Source organism: Dromiciops gliroides, chromosome 3 (assembly GCF_019393635.1).
Source record: "Dromiciops gliroides isolate mDroGli1 chromosome 3, mDroGli1.pri, whole genome shotgun sequence".
Classification (NCBI taxonomy): Eukaryota; Metazoa; Chordata; class Mammalia; order Microbiotheria; family Microbiotheriidae; genus Dromiciops; species Dromiciops gliroides.
In genome coordinates this window covers 260,822,586-260,839,951 of record NC_057863.1, presented here as the reverse complement: position 1 = coordinate 260,839,951, position 17,366 = coordinate 260,822,586, and the positions used below count along the sequence as shown (strand labels likewise).

The 17,366-nt window shown below is 36.5% G+C and overlaps 1 protein-coding gene across 1 annotated transcript in view; it reads left to right on the top strand.

The window, feature by feature from the left end:
* Window positions 1-379: 379 nt before the first annotated feature.
* The window catches only part of SLC37A1 (solute carrier family 37 member 1), a 179,218-nt gene continuing 162,231 nt past the window's right edge, over window positions 380-17,366 (top strand). The window contains exon 1 of the mRNA XM_043995792.1: window positions 380-540. The gene's annotated coding sequence lies outside the window, so the exon portion shown is untranslated. The remainder of the gene's footprint in view (window positions 541-17,366) is intronic.

Here is a 17,366-nt window from a genome sequence, read left to right as displayed (position 1 = left end):
AGTAAGTGTCTCAGGCTGGATTTGACCTCAGGTCTTCATGACTCCAGGCCCAGAGCCCTATCCACTGCTACCTAGCTACCCCTAAGGTGGGTAGGAGTTGTTGTTATCATTGTTCAGTCATTTCAGTCATGTCTGACCCTTCCTGATCCCATTTGGAGTTTTCTTAGCAAAGATATAGAGTACTTAATTACATTGCTGTTACTCAGCACATCAAACTAGGACAGTCTCTCTTTCTTGCATGCACTTTCTTGCTTTGTCCAGAGGGTGAAAATAACCTGTGTTCATTCACAACAACTGAACTGGGAAGAGGGAATATCTCCCTCCCCATCTTTTCTCATTTTAGGCCCCGTGACATGGAGTGTTTCTTTTCTATTCTATTTTATTTCTTTTTCTCAGTTTCAGGTGTAGGTGATAATCTCTATTGGACTGGGACTTCAAGCCCTGGCAGCCTTGGAGCCAGGATCCCAAAAAGGATGTTGCAGACATTCAGGCTGACATGGAAACCCTGAAAAGCCAGAGTGCCTAGAACTCAAGTCCAAGGTGAGTTTTAGACTTGGAGCTGGCACTATATGTACTATGTAAGAACTGAAGTAAACTTTCAACCTAATCCCCTTTCTTTTTTTTTTTTTTTTAGTGAGGCAATTGGGGTTAAGTGACTTGCCCAGGGTCATACAGCTAGTAAGTGTTAAGTGTCTGAGGTCCTAATCCCTTTCCTTTCCCAGAGACTAAGTCCCCACCACATTCTGGGGACTGTGTCTATATATTGGTTTTTTATTATACCTTTGAAGTAAATAGATTTTTTGTAAAAGGTAATATAACAGTTAATGCCGAAATGGAACTTGAATAGAGGGGACCTAACCCCTACAATTGAAGGAACATTAACAGTGGAGTCATTGGCAAAGAGCTTAATGAGAATTCTAGGAGAGGGACTAAAAGTAACATGCTTGGCCTGAAGGACAAGATGTGTGATGACATGTCTAAAGCCATCAGGGTAGTCAGTGTTATATTTATATCATGTGACTTGAGAATGAAACCAAATTGCTAGTCCCTTAATATCTTTATATAAAACATCTTTTTTTATATCTTTATATAAACTTTTATCATATTTTAAAAGGTCCTTCTAAGCTTGTTTTATAGTGTTGTTGCTTTGATTTCATTCCTTGGTTTGTTTGAGGTTTTTTTGGTTTTACTTCCTAACACAAATCAATATTCTACTCTCTCCAAAACTTCTTAAAGGCATGTATTGATATAATTTTACCTGGGATTACCTGGGATGCTTTTGTGTTTATTTGATTTCCTACTGTTGAACAAATTACACTTGAACCAAGTGATTTTTTTTCCTTCCCCCCTCCCTTTTTTTTTTTACTATATATTGCTATAGTTTCTATGCCAGAATTTTATTTTACAAATTTGAATCAAATAGTCTATACTTCTCTTTTATTGTTTTATACTTTCCTGCTCTAGGTATTAAGATTTGTGACATTACAGGAGCTTTGTAAGAGTGGTTTTTTCCTCAAATTTTGTTTTTTATAATAAGTTTTTATTGATATTTTCTGTTTCTTAAATCACTATAGTTATCCCAAGTATCACTCCCCCATTTCTCAAAGATAGCAATCATAGATGAAAAATAGTATTTTTAGAGAAGAAAAAATCATCAAAACCCATTCAAACAATGAAAAAGTTAGAAAATATGTGCAATGTGTAACACCTGTAGACCTCCAGCCTCTACAAAGGAGTAGACTTAAATGAACCGATGATGAGTGAAGTGAGCAGAACCAGAAGAACATAGTACACAGTAACAGCAACTTTATGTAATGATCACCTGTGAAAGACTTAGCTCCTCTCAGCAATGCAATGATCCAAGACAATTCCAAAAGATTTATTATGGAAAATGCTTTCCACATCCAGAAAAAGAACCATGGAGTCTGAATGTAGATCAAAGGATACGATTTTCACTTCATTTGTTGTTATTTTTTTTCCTTCTTGTGGTTTTTCCCTTTTATTCTGATTCTTCTTTTACAACATGACTAATATGGAAATATGTATAATATGATTGTATATCTATATATGCATATATATAGATAGATTTAGATATAGACATATAACCTATATCTGATTGCTTGCCAGTTGAGAGAGGGGGGAGGGATGGGAGGAACTAAAAATCTTACAAAAATGAATGTTGAAAACAATCTTTACATGTAATTGGAAAATAAAATACTACCAAGAAAAAAAAATGTCCTTCACTTGGCAAATAAGTAAAGGATTGAAAAAGGCTCATTGTCCTCTTAATGGGAACTAATTTACATCAGTTAATTTTCTGTATGATTATAATTGGTGTCTATTTCCTTTCCTCCTTCAAATTCAATTTGTCATTACCAGTAGCTAATTTAAATAGGTCACACTAGATTTTTCTGCATAGCATACTTTTCTCATTTTTATTCCTTAGTCTAGCTTCATATTAATTTTTATTTTTTCTCTACCAAGTCATTAGTCTGACTATACTCAAATAGTTAATTTAGGAATAACTCTCACAACAGTGTTGTTTCCAATCCATTAAGACAGAGTGCAATTCAATGTTTATGATGTTATTCAATGCTCACCATGTCCAATGTCTTAGGATTTTTTAAAATATTCATGTTATACTTAACATCATTGCTTAAAAACAATGTATGAAAGGAACAGGTTCTGATAGTGAAAATTATGTGAATGAATAAAGCTTTATTATTTATATGAATTGAATATATGAATCATTAGTTATATATTTTTTATTATATACACATTAAGCTTGTTCCATAAGAGATTCAAATCAGATGAAAATTATTCTTCTGGCATATGGGAATCAAATATGATGGCATGTCCTTGAATTCTGTGACTGGCCAGAAGTTCAGGCAGATAAAAATATGCCAGTTGAAAACATGAGTATTTACTTTGTTATATCTGCTTCTACTTTCAGTGGATCTACTATGCAATGGCTTAACCAGCATGGCAATGCATGAAATAAATCAAGAACCAAGATTTCTAGCAGAAAATCAGAATATCCACACTTTGCCATTGTTGTATGCATAAGAAAGTGAAATAGCAAATCATTCAATAATATGCTTCAACTTGTATAAATATATAAGTACAGTTGGTAGTAACAGACTGTAAATTTAGCTTAAATTTAGAACATTCAGAGGAAGGGAGCATTAATGTAACTCATGCTAGTTTTTAAATGTATTTACAAAAGTAGAATTGGCAAAAATACAATATGGAAAGCTAGGAGATGGAAAGGGAAGGTTGTAATAGTTCCCTTGGGCAATTAGATAAGAAATTAATAAAAGTAGAGTAGTATTATTAAGCAGTATCTAGGACTCAGGTGAGATTATGCAACATTAATAGTGAGTGATATAAACTTGTTTTGTAAATTTCTCTAGGAATATCTTCATGCAGGAAACAAGAACAGATAAATCAGATGGTGAGGGTTACCCATGGATAAAGATTGACAATGTCAGAAAGTCAGAGGGCAAGGAATTCTAAAATGCATTTTTTTTTTTGCGGGGCAATGGGGGTTAAGTGACTTGTCCAGGGTCACACAGCTAGTACGTGTCAAGCGTCTGAGGCTGGATTTGAACTCAGGTCCTCCTGAATCCAGGGCCGGTGCTTTATCCACTGCAACACCTAGCTGCCCCCCAATAGTCTTTTGTTTTGTTTTTGGTTTTTTCTTTTTGTTTTTGTTTTTTTTTTTGTGGGGCAATGGGGTTTAAGTGACTTGCCCAGGGTCACACAGCTAATAAGTATCAAGTGTCTGAGGCCGGATTTGAACTTAGGTACTCCTGAATCCAGGGCCAGTGCTTTATCCACTGTGCCACCTAGCTGCCCCCCCAATAGTCTTTTAATGAAAGAAAGAGACTGCTTTTTTTCTGGAATATAGCACACATTAGAACTACATGAATACAACTATAAACTGTTTACAGAAATAATATAATTGTTCATACATGAATGAGTTAATATAATAAAGATTATAATACTGTTGAAATTAATTTATTTCTTCAGTGTCATACCAATCAGAGAACTACTCCATAGAAATAGAAAAAATAATCATGTAATTCACATGGAAGAAAAAGTAATTCAGGGGCAGCTAGGTGGCACAGTGGATAAAGTACTGGCCCTGGATTCAGAAGGACCTGAGTTCAAATCTGACCTCAGACACTTGACACTTACTAGCTGTGTGACCCTGGGCAAGTCACTTAACCCCTATTGCCCCGCAAAAAACAAAAACAAAAACCAAAAACAAACAAAAAAAGTAATTCAAGGACCTAAAGAGAAATTATGCCAGAGGGGTAGAACAAAGAGGGTCTAGCAGTGTCAGATCTCAAACTATACAGTAATTATAGCAGTAATTATCAAAAAAAAAATTGGTACTGGTTAAAAATATATTGGTCAGTGCAACAGATTAGGTATACAACCTAGAGAAGGAAATATATCTAGTAGCCTGGCATTCAATAAACAAAAAGATCCCAGTTACTGGGATAAGGACTAACTATATGACCAAAAACTGGGGAAATTGAACAGCCTTATGTGGAAGAAATTAGATTTAGACCAATACTTTGCATCTTATACAAAGATAAGTTCCAAATGGGTAATAAACTTGACATAAAAGATCACATCATAAACACATTAATGAAACATGCAAAAAATTATTTCTAGATAGATCTATGGATAGAAAAAAAAGTTCATGTCCAAACAAAGGATAGAAAATAATGGAAGACAAAATGGATAACTTTTATTGCATAAAATTAAGATGTTTTTGCACCAAAAAAGTATGATAAAGTTAATATGGATAAGGAAACAACTAATTGGGGGAAAACTTTACAATAAGATTCACTGAAAAAGTCTCTGTTCTAAGCTATATAGGGAAATGATTCAATTTTATAAGAAAAAGAGTCATTCTCCAATTGATAAATGGCCTAAGGGTAAGAACAGATAGTTCTTAATGGAAGAAACCCATACTCTCTATAACCATATTTTTAAAATGCTCAAATCACTACTAATTAGATAAATATAAGCTAAAGCAATTCTGAGATTCTCACACCCATTAGAGTAGCAAAGATGACATAGAAAGAAAAAATGATACGAGTTAAAGGGGCTATAGGAAAACATGTACATTGATACACTGTTGGTAAATGCTTTCCTTTCTGGAAAACATTTTGGAATTATATGGAAAATTTCTAAACAGTGCATGTAATTTTTGACCCAGCTATATGACTGTTAAGTCTATAACCAAAAAAAGATCAAAGAAAGAAGAAAATTTTATTTATATATATATATATATATATATATATACACAAAAAAAATATTTATAGCAGTCTTCTTGTGGTGACAAAAAGAGATGGTTGTGATATATAAATGTGATGGAATATTATTGTGCTGTAAAAAAATGAAGAAATCAATGATTCCAAAAAGACATGGAAAGACTTATATGAATTAATACAAAGTAAGATAAGCAGAACCACAACAGTAAAAAAACAAACACCTTTAAAAGCTGAAAGAACCATGATTATTACTACAGTGACCATTCATGACTCCCAAAGACTGATGATGAAACACATTATCCATGGCAGAGAGGCGATGGATTTAGGGTGAAAAATGAGTCATATATATATATATTCATATGCAATCATTTAGGGAATTTGTTTTGCTTTATGATGCATATTTGTTAAAAAATATATTTTTATCTTTTTTATTCCAATGGAGTGCATGTGGAATGGAGAGTAAAGATTTCTATTAATTGAAAAAATGAGGGGAGTGCTATAGATGAAGTTTATTACACTTGAGATCACTGTGCAGTCTTAGTTTTACTTGTTTTGCTTGAGACTTCTCACAGTATGACAATCTGCAAATGTTTGCCAAATAAAAAAAAAAACACCAATAAAACTTAAGAAACAACAATTTTAATAAAAAGCAGCATGGGTTTTTTTTTTTTAATGAACTTTTTTGAGACATGTTAATAAAGAGCAATGGATCTGGAGGTGAAAGGATGTAGATTTGAATCCCAGTTCTGCTCTTTACTTCCTTTTGTGATGGTAGGCAATTCTTTTTATTTGAAAATGAAGAGATTGGTCCTCTAAAGTCTCTTCTAGTTTTTCATGATCTTTTGACCTGTCAGAAATAGAGAAAAGATAACTACTTTGAAGGAGGAGTGTGTCACATTCCTGGATGACTAAAGTCTTTTCTAATTCTAATATTTTATGATCACTAAGTATTACAATCTATAAGGAATGACAATTATTCATCTAATATAAGCAGATATTGAATTGTGGGGTAAGTTCCCATTACCTCCTCTTCCACTATGAAGTATTGTGTGCATAGGAAATGAAAAATTGCTTTAATATTAACTTTTAATATTATATTTTGTTATCATACTTTATATAAGTATAATACACAAATATTATAATATATTTGAGAAACAAATATAAATTATTTTTAAAAATTATCTGATGTTTAAAAATATTTGTGGGGGATGCCCTCAATGCTCTGTCCTGGGCATTCTTACATATATGTGTGTGTGTATATATATATATATATATATATATATATATATATATATATATATATACTCTTCTCTAGTTGATCTCATCAACTTCCATAAGTTCAATTATCATTACTAAATGGACGATTCCTACATCTATATAACCAACCTTAATCTGTCCATCTGGAACTCCAGTTCTGCATCAAATTCTATCTGATGAATATCTTTCTCAAACTGAACATGTCCAAAATGTGACCTTCAGAAGATTGGAAAGGAGGGAGATTTTAAAGAAAGGAGACCAATCAGGAAACTATTGGAATAGTTGAAACAAGTGGAGAGGAGATAGGTATGAGAGATGTGGAGTCTGAAGTCTATGAAGGAATAGTCAGCAAAGGAAATCCCAAACCAAAAATCCTTTCGCCATGAACCACCTGGCTGATGAGTCAAGCAGCAGTCTACTGTAGTTCAGAGCCAAACCCAGTCCAGGAATTTGTTGCACTTAGACCAGGGTATCAGGAATCAGACTTTATCTTGAATGAGACCACTTTGGGAGTACTGACAGCTTGTAAGTCACCAGCATGAGCTGGCCTAGGATCCTGGAATAAAACAATAGACAATATCCCAAGAAAGCAGCAATAGAGTCAGAAGTGTATAGAGCCTGGTTCTAATATCAGGTCTGAAATTTTAAAAGTAGGCTAGAAGAATGAAAAAAAAAAAGAAAAAAGAATTCCACAATAATGAGCTATTATGGTGATAAAGATAGTCAAGACACAAACCCAAAAGAAGAGAATGATTCTAAAACATTTATAAATTATCTCATCTTTGTATTTGTAGGGGTCCTTCCAAGGAAAAGATGGCTTGGCACAAATTTGATTCAAATTCCTGGAAGAGATGAAGTAAAGGTTTTGAAAAGGAGTTTAAAATGTTTTTATAAATGAGAGTGGTAGAGAAAATAAACTGAAAGATATGAGAGCTATGGAAAAAAGAATTGGAAAGAGAATTAACAGCATTGCACAAGGAATATAAAACCTTGCCCAAGCAAAAATCTCCCTGAAAATTAGAATAGGCCAAATAGAAACCAATGACTCCATGAGACAATAAGAAATATTAAAAACAAAGTCAAAAACTGAAGAAAAAAAAAAGAAGAAGAAAATGTAACATAGATCATAGTAGAAACAACTGTCCTAAAAAAAACATATCAAGGGGGCAGCTAGGTGGCACAGTGGATAAAGCACCGGCCTTGGATTCAGGAGGACCTGAGTTCAAATCCAGCCTCAGACACTTGACACTTAACTAGCTGCGTGACCCTGGGCAAGTCACTTAACCCTCATTGCCCTGCAAAAAAAAAAAACATATCAAAGAAAAAAAATTCAAGAATCATTGGACCACCTGGGTCTATGATTTAGACATCCTGTTTCAAGAAATCTTAAAAGATAACTGTATGGATCTCTTAGAATCAAAGGACAAAGTGGACAAAATGCATGGGCCACCTCTTGAAAGGTACTCCAAAAAGAAAATTCCAAAGAATATTATAGCCAAAAGATAGAGCTTTTAGGTCAAAGAAAAAAAAACATTACGAGTGGTGGGCCATCAAAAAAGAATTCAAGCATTGAGGAGCCACAATCAGAATCACATATGATTTAGAAGCCATGGAGGAGGGGGGAGCTTGAAATAAAATATTCTATTAGGTAAAGAGACATAAAATGGTTAAACATGAATGAGCAATGCAAAGGACTAAACCAGGATAGTTTGCTTACATTCTAATATGAGGAAATGATACATGTGTTCCCTCTGAACCCTATCATCATTAGGGATTATAATGTTAGTCTAAGTAATCAGAAGACCTGGGCATAATTTACTTAGTTCCTGCTAAAAATCTCACATGCAAGAAGCCTTGAATGCTAATATTGGTCTCTAGATCACTCCCAATTTATCCTCTATATATCTTTGTTTGCATGTTGTCTCCCCCAGTTAGAACTGTGTGTCCCTTGCTAGGAGGGACTGGTTTTTCCCTTTCTTTTTATCCCCAGAGTTTAACAGTGTCTGATACATCATGGGCATTTAATAAAGGCTTGTTGATTGATGATAATAGATCCTCCTGTATGATCTCTACATTAGAATAAAGGGGGTAAAACATGCTGCAATAACTCTAATACAAAATAATTAATAGTGAAAGAGCCATACTCATTTTACATATGAGAAAAAAATAGGCTGGAACTAAACTTTTCTCCTGTGTTTATGCCCCAGTACTCTTTCAACCTTTTAGTACTGACTAGATCATGATAAGATTTTCATTAGGAAATTTTTTTTTTTTGCGGGGCAATGGGGGTTAAGTGACTTGCCCAGGGTCACACAGCTAGTAAGGAAAATATTTTTTAAACTGCCTTTAAAGCATGAGTTATTATTATGATTGCTAAAATAAGGAAGGTATAGACAAAGTTTTATGTAAATTCTTAGAAGTGCAGGAGTACCTGAGTTCAAATCCAGCTTCAGACACTTGACACTTATTAGCTGTGTGACCCTGGGCAAGTCACTTAACCCTCATTGCCCCGCCCCCCCAAAAAAGTAAAAGATGGATTCTGATATAGGGAAAAGCAAGAAAGGCCCCATGAAGGAGACTACATTTAATCTGGGTCTTGAAGGGTAAATAAGATTAAGTTGCAGGTATGTTGAGAAGAACATACTAAACCTGGAGAATGTTATAAACAAAGGCAGGAAGTTTGTGGCAAAGATACTTGGAGCTCTGTATTCTTGGAGCACAGCATTAACTAGTTTGTTCAAGCATATTGATGACCTGGAATAACTTGAAGCAGTGACCTCAACTTGGAATTCAGGAAATATGTGTTTAAATCCTAGACCTGACATTTCTTTAGCTTATGTGAACTCAAATCAATGAGCATTTGTTAAACACCTACAACATGCCAGGCAGTTGCATTGTGGTAAGCAAGCACTGAGTCAGATGAAGCAAGTCACTGAACCTTTCACTATCAATTGCTTGTCTCAAAAAAAAAAATGACCACATTAGATAGTTATAGGAATACTATAAACTTTAAATCAATGAAGACATACCAAAATATTACTGAAAAGGTAAGTTTTTAAAATGTAAGCAATGGGGAGCCATTGAAAGTTTTCAAGTATGTTTTGCATGACTTCATGTGTATAATAGGTATCATATTTCTTGTCTTCTCAATGAGTGGGGGAGAAAGGGAAAGAATGTGGAACTGAAAATAAAAATTAGTATCTGAAACGTAAATCTGACAATGGTGTAGCAACAGCTTTCCTTTGGAGATTTGTTAGAAGGTAGAAGAGCAATGAGAAATAACAAAGAGGAGAAAGAAGATAAGTTAAAACACTTTTGCCTAAAACAAGTATCTCTGATAAAGGTCTCATATCTTAAATATATAGAGAACTGAGTCAAATTTATAAAAATACAAGTCATTCCCCAATTGACAAATGGTCAAAGGAGTTTTCAAACAAAGAAATCAAAGCTATCTAAAGTCATAGGAAAAAATGCTCTAAATCACTACTGATCAGAGAAATGCAAACTAAAACAACTCTGAGGTACCATCTCACATTTATCAGACTGGCTAATATACCAAAAAAGGAAAGTGTTAGATGTTGGAGGGGATGTGGGAAAACTAGACCATTAATCCACTGTTGGTGGAGTTGTGAACTGACCCAACCATTCTGGAGAGCAATTTGGAACTATGACCAAGAACCATGCATACCCTTTCATCCAGCAATACCACTGCTAGGTTTATATCCCAAAGATATACCAAAAAAGAGGAAAGGACCTATTTGTACAAAAATATTTATAGCAGTTCTTTTTGTGGTGGCTAGGAATTGGAAACCAAAGGAATGACCATCATTTGGGGAATGGCTAAACAAGTTGTGGTATATAATTAATTGTAATGGAATATTATTGTGATAAAAGAAATGAAAAGCAAAATGATTTTGGAAAAACCTGGAAAGATTTACGTGAACTGATATATAGTAAAGTGAATAGAACCAGCAGAACATAGTACACAGTAACAGAAATATTGTTCAGTAAAGAACTGTGAATGGCTGCTATTGTCAGCAATACAATGATTCAATACTCTTAAAGGACTACTGATGAAGCATACTATCCACCTCCAGAGTGTAACGATTGGAATGACGCTAGACTAGCTAGAATTTTAGTCTCTTACAAGAGAAAGAACTGATATTGATTGAATATAGACTGAAACATGCTGTTTTTAACTTTCTTTCACTTTTTTCTTTTATTCGAGTCTTTTTATACAAAATGACTAATATGGTTATGTTTAACATAATTGCATATGTATAACCTATATCTGCTTACCACCTCAGGGAGAAAGGAAAAGGGAGGAGGGAGAAGAGAGGGAAGAATAGAATTTGGAACTCAAAACTTTAAATAAAAATGTTTATTAAAGTATTTTTAAAAAAATTTTTTAAAGCTTTGCCTAGAATTAGTAGTGCTTAGGTTAAGAGGAAAAGGGAAAAGCAATTGGGTGACAGTTGGAGGAGACTTTTCAGAGAAGTCAAATGGGGCTCCAAAGTTTGGATCTTTCACTTCATTACCTCCTGTTCAGTCTCAATATAAAGCATACATCAGTTATAGATTTGGGCATGGGAAAGCTCTCTTTTCATATTATCTGGGATAGGAGAAGGGAAAGAGTGGCATAAAGAATTCCTATTACAAACTAGGGGAAAATAACTTCCATTCTTAGGCCCCTCCCACATTCCAGCCTATCCCTTTCACAATCTTCTCTTCCCTCTGGCCCTGCCCCCTCCCCAGATTAGAAGTGGGTACACAAAAGGAGCACATGGGACAAAAGCAGAAACAATCAAAAGCAAATCAAAAGTAAAGTCAATCGAATGTTTATGAAGTTCTAACTAAGGTCAAAGCCTTATATGAGGTACAAGGGATACGAAGATGAAAACAAACAGTAACAGCCCTAGCCCTTACAAGAGCTTACATCCACCCCTACTCCCACCCCTGAAATAAAACAGATATGTAAATACAATATAAAGTAAGAGCTAACAAGGGAGTAACTAGGGAAATTAGGAAAGGCTTTCCACTGAGGTGGCTTTAAATGCCAGGATGAAAAATTTGTTTTTTATCCTAGGAGCAAGAGACATATATCCACTGGGTTTTAAACAAAATGTTAAAAGAAGTCAAATGGATGGCAAAGTGGATAGAATTCTAGGCCTGGAGTCAGGAAGCCCTCTTAACAGATACTTAGTTACTATGTGACCCTAGCCAAGTCACTTAACCCTGTTTACCTCAGTTCCTCATCTGTAAAATGAGGTGGAGAAGGAAATGGCAAAGAACTCTAGTATCTTTGCCAAGAAAACTCCAAATGGGATCTGAAAGACAACAATGAAATACAACTAAACAACAACAAAAGAAAAGAGGAAGAAGGTGAGACCAGTTAGGAATCATTTGCTACACAGGGATGAGAAACGGAAAAATGTGAGGGTTATTGTCATGGAACTGACCAGATTTAGAAACTGATTTGAAGGGGCAGCTAAATGGCACAGTGGATAAAGCACTGGCCCTGGATTCAGGAGTACCTGAGTTCAAATCCAGCCTCAGATACTTGGCACTTACTAGCTGTGTGACCCTGGGCAAGTCACTTAACCCTCATTGCCCCACCAAAAACAAAACCAAAAATCTGAATGTAGAATTGACTATGAGTGGAGAAGATGACAAGGTCCTAAATTTGGGTGATACCTTTAACAGAAATAGGGACAGAGCGGGTAGGATATAATGAGTTTTAAGATGCCAGATGGTAATTGTTAAAATGTCCAGGAGGCAGTTGGTAATGAGGAACTAGAGACCAAGAGACAAAAAAGAGGCAGTGTGGTGTAATGGTTAGAGAATAGGCCTCTAAACCAGTTAAACTGTCCCACATTAGACATATACTGGTTGTATGACCTCTGGCAAGTCACTTAATCTCTCGAGTGTCTAAACAAATCTTGGACTAGAAGCAGCAGGAAGGTATCCACCTACATTAGTAGAATAGCAATCATGCTTCCAGTCTCTATCCTTATGTATGACTATTTAGATTTACATCTCAAAGGGACTTCAGTTAATCCAGTTCAACCCTCTAATTTTCCTGAAGAAACTAATGGTTAAAGGGGAATTCCAAAGGGTAGGTCCTATATACTATCTTGCTCCCTCAAATGGAAAGGACTAGAGATTAAATCACTAGTCCAAGATAGCATAAACATCATAATGGGCTGATTCTCAAGCCCTGAGGAGCAAACTCAGGAGGAAAGTAGACTTCACTTTACCACACCTTTAATAGAACTCATTGGAGTTAATGACATGGAAGGGGGGGGGGGGGGTAGAACCAATAAAGAAAGCAAAGAAAGAGTTCCTTGGGACACTCAGACATGAGAGTAGGCAATAGCAGAAAAAGAGAAGGAAGTTGTCAGAAAGGAGGTAAACCAGAACTGAAAACTGTTAAGAGGGCTATTAAACCTTTTAATAAGACAAAGCTGAAGTGACAGACTGACTGACCCTAATGTTTCCCTCCTTCCTGGCCTTTTATACTTCCTCACCCTGAATCTGTAATCCTCACCCTCACCCTCTCCCTGAGATAATTCTTCTCTTCCTCCTCCAAATCCTACATAACACCACCACCAACAGGAAGGAGTCATGTCTCATGCCAACTCAGTCACAACAGGGCCATCAGTTTCCAGCAACTGGTCGCCAATGCAGCTTAGCTAATAAGTTATCCTCCCTCCTCTATCCCAGGGCTAGTCACACACCCCCCAGCCCAACCCTCCCCGCCCCAAATTCAGTATTTCCTTTTCCTGCTGGGGTGTGGCTAAAACTAAGAAGCAGGAAAAGAACAAAAGATTCAAAGGAGGGGGAGGAGGGAGTGGTTAGATTGGAGGAGGAGGAGGCAGTGATGAGAATACAGCCGTTGCTGTAGCAACAGAGACAGTCTGGTCTCTTTGCCTACCTCAAAGGAGGCTAAATATCAAGGGGAGTAGAACAAGCAGACAAGGAACCAGGAACCTATATAGATTCATAGGATCTCAAAAATAGAACAGACCCATGCTCTTCTTGATCCTGTTTTCCCAAAGTGATTATAAACTCAAAATCTCCCATTTTGTATTAGCTCTAATTTTAGGGAATAAAATTCCTTATTTGGAGACAGAAGCTGCCTTCTGCAAATTCCATCCATTGTTCCTGGTTCTGTCCTCCTGGAATCAATCAAAACAAATCTAATCCATCTTTAACATAAAATAGCCCTTTAAAATATTCAAAGACTGGCATCCCCAAATCTTTTATTCTCCAGACTCAATACCCCAAGTGCCTTCAGTCCATCCTTTATGGTATAGCTTCCAATTCTTTCACCTAGTTGTCCTGTGTTTGGACATTCAACCTGTTGATGTCCATCCTAAAATTTGGTTTCACTGTTGTTCAGTTTCAGTCATATCCAACTCTTTGTAACCCCATTTAGGGTTTTCTTGGCAAGGATATTGGAGTGCCATTTCCTTCTCCAGCTTATTTTACCAATGAGGAAACTAAGGCAAATTGGGTTAAGTGATTTAACCAGGGTCACACAGCTACAAAGTAGCCCAGCACTCAATCACAGTCAAACACTGAGGACTAAATCTGACCTTGTCCCCATGCCTGAGGCTGACCAGACATTATCACTCCCAGCCTCTCTCTATTTTGTAAAGGTCCCAAATTCTCCACTCCGCAGTTTCCCAAGCTTTCTCTAAGGACTTTTGTTTGTTAGGAGAAACAATTTACTAAACTGTGAGATGCCCCTAACCCTTACTATCTGAAGTCTGGCCATTCCCTCTGCCTAATAACCTCTCCCATCTCTGGCTTGGTCATTCCCTCTGCCGTACTAAGGCAGGTAAATCCTGTTGTCAGCTCCCTCTTCCAGTACCCCGGCACTTGTTGCGTGGCACTCCAAGCTACAATTCACTCGCCCCAATTAAAGGCCTCATTTTTGCTATGTTGGCTGTTTTCTCTTGAATTCAGGTTGATAAATCACCTAACTCCTAAAGACTTGGTACCCAGCAGGGTACAGATGGTCTATCACTTTCCTGGTTCTGAACATTATTTTATATTTAGTAACTATGGCACAGCTGGGGTCACCTGAATAGTTAGCTACTTAGTTTCAAGGTACTCTGTGGGTCCATAACCACTCAAAAGAGTAACTCACAAGTATGTATTTAATTTTTTCCTCATCCAGAAAACACAATTATTTCAAATAAAAAACAATGAATTGCCCAGTAAAAAAAGATTTTCAATAGAACATTCCTCTCATAAATCTAGGCATACAAATACACAGATCCATAGAAAGAGTGAGCATACATAAGAATCGTATCTTAATTTACCTCCTACAATACCATATACTGTGAAGCCTTCTAATATAGCTGTCACACTGTTGTTACTAGATCTATTTTCTGGACATGCCATCTTTACTGGACTTGGTCCTGTGTGGATATGATGGGGTCCATTGGTCTCACCACATAGTCTCTACCTTGTGTGTTGCTCTGCAGCCTTTTTGATAGCTATGTTATGGACCTGGGGTACCTCAGAAGTTTTCTGGGGGAAATCAAAGAACCTTCTTGAGAAACTAAACCAAAGGACAGACATACCTAAAGAGATAAGTGGCACCAGATTGGAAGAGTTAGCTCCAGGACCACAACCCTTCATTCCAGTCTCCCCCAACCCTCTGGGAGATAAGATTAGGTGTGGCTGCTGCCTTTGTGGTGTGAGGAGGAGAGAGAAGGCTTGAGAAATCCAGAACCGCCCCTCACCCAACTTCTCCCAGCCACCACCAATGGGGGATGGTCCTCTCCCAATAAGGGAACATTCCATAGTCAGATGATCACCTCATCAGACAACCATGGTCCTCTGTAAAAGTATCTGCCTGTCTCCTCAGACATGCCTCTGTGCCATGCCTTCTCCCCATGAGAAGTTCAAGGACTTCTCTCTTGGTTCCCTTTCCCTAGCCTGTACATAAACATATTTTATTGTAATTGGATTTGTGTGCAAGAGGGTGTAATTCTTTAAAGAGGAATTCCTAAGGACCCCTACCCCAAACCCCCACTCATTTCCCCCACAACAGCTATTTCTCCTTGCTACAATATAATGCATCCATATCTTTAGGGTCAGTATGGCAATTCAGCTTCAGTATACTAGAATGTAATACCTAGAATATTTCCCTGAGAAGGACAAGATGAAATTTTTTAGTCTCTTCACCCATCTTCCCCCATCCCAGCTAACAAAAGCTCCAAGGGGTGCCCCTAGGCTAAGACTTTCTACTTTAATTCCTTTATCTGTAGATTTTCTCTAACTGAAAGCAATCTAATCTTGAGTTCTGATTATATTAACTGTTGTTCAGTTCTTTTTCCCTTAGTATCCAACTCTTGACTCTTAGTGATCCTGTTTGGGGTTTTCCTGTCTGATACTGGAGTGGTTTGTCATTTTGATATGGGCTGGAATTTGGGGTCAGATTGATTGTGAGTCATCCCAAAAGAATTACAAGACTCAGTGACTCAGTTTCCCAAGTTTTATTGCAATACTGTGGGTGACCACAGGGAGAGAACAGAATACTGGAACGGTATCTCTCTCAAATAGTGAAAGGAAAGACAGTTATATTTATAGTATAGATAAATTGATTATCAGTCTCATTATAATAATCTCCACCTTGGGGAGGTACAAGGGAGGGCCTATCCTACTCATTATAATATTCTCCACCTAGGGATGTTACAGGGGAGGGCTTATCCTAATTTGGAGTTCCTGGGGTCCTAAGCTAACCCCTGAGGTGGGTACCTTTTTCAGTGGAGGTGTGTTTTGGGGGTTTAAACATCATAAGGTGAATCTGGGGATAAATCTGGCCTTTTCTGTGCATGTCTCTTTCTGATTCCCATGGCTAGTTTCAAAATATAATCATTTTTTCTCTAGAATTTCTATAGCCTTGTCTTTTCCTTTATTGTTATTTTGACCTGACCTGTTTTGGTCCATTATGGATGCTGATCACTGTGGGTATGAGAACCTAGCATTTTGACTTGTAAGTTATCCATTAACTGGGATCTCACTCCCTTTTGGAGCTAATATCTGAATTAGAGCTTGGATCTTTGGAATGAAAGGTGGTGGTCCTGGAGTTATCTCAGTCCAGATTAGGTGTGACTTATCTCTATAGTTGTGTCTGTCCTTTGGTTTAGTTTCTCCAGGAGAAGGTTCCTTGATTTCCCCCCAGAAAACTTCTAAGGTAGCCTAGGCCCATATTAGTAACCCTCTAATACTTTGTTGGGAAAACCTGAATTCAAATCCTGCCTCAGACACTTACTAGCTGTATAACACTGGACAAGTCACTTAACCTCCATATGCTTCATTTTCCTTAACTGTAAAAAGGGGATAATAGTAACACTTACCTCACTGTTGTGAATATCAAATGAGATAATGTTTGTATGTGTTTTCTTTCCTTTTTGTAATATATAGAAAGATTAATGACTTACATGGGTTTGTTAGATATCCTATTCTGCTGTCAGTCATGCAGTAAATAATCACTTATTAAGCACTGTTAACCTGAAAATTAATGAAACAATCAATATAGGAAAAACAAGGTCTTTAATGGGGTAGAGGAGGGGGATTCAGGATATCACAAAGCAAGAATGCTAGGAATACCCAAAGATGTGGACAGAAGACAGGTTTTTTATGGGGTAACAGACAGAGGGAGATAGGAGACTGCCCTAGAGTTAAGTATAGAAACTACTTAACTAAATGTAAATGAACCTTTAACAAAAGTAACTCTAAGACTATCCTTGAGTTAAGTATAGAAGCTACTTAACTCTAAACAGAAATTACTTAACATAA